The following is a 263-nucleotide window of genomic DNA, read 5'->3' as shown; positions in this document are numbered from 1 at the left end:
ACATAGGGGTGTGTATACTTATGCCCCCTGTATTTTAAGGAAGAACGTTTATTTATTTCATCCATCCATACATCTTTGACCGCTTATCCGGTATCGGGTATTTCGACGCAAAGGAGCAGCGGCTCTACTCCGAGCTCCTCCCGGATGACTGTGCTTCTCACCCTATCTCTAAGGGAGACGCCAGCCACCCTCCTGTTATGACCCGGCCTTCATGACCATAGGTGAGGGTAGGAACGAAAATTGTCCGGTAGATCGAGAGCTTT

General features: G+C 49.4%; 1 protein-coding gene across 1 annotated transcript in view; it reads right to left on the bottom strand.

Moving 5' to 3' along the window:
• The window catches only part of trmt44 (tRNA methyltransferase 44 homolog), a 42,550-nt gene that overhangs the window by 27,821 nt on the left and 14,466 nt on the right, over positions 1 to 263 (bottom strand). The gene's annotated exons all lie outside the window — the stretch shown is intronic.

Source organism: Etheostoma spectabile, unplaced genomic scaffold, assembly GCF_008692095.1.
Source record: "Etheostoma spectabile isolate EspeVRDwgs_2016 unplaced genomic scaffold, UIUC_Espe_1.0 scaffold352, whole genome shotgun sequence".
Taxonomy (NCBI): Eukaryota; Metazoa; Chordata; class Actinopteri; order Perciformes; family Percidae; genus Etheostoma; species Etheostoma spectabile.
This window is presented reverse-complemented; position numbering and strand designations above follow the sequence as displayed.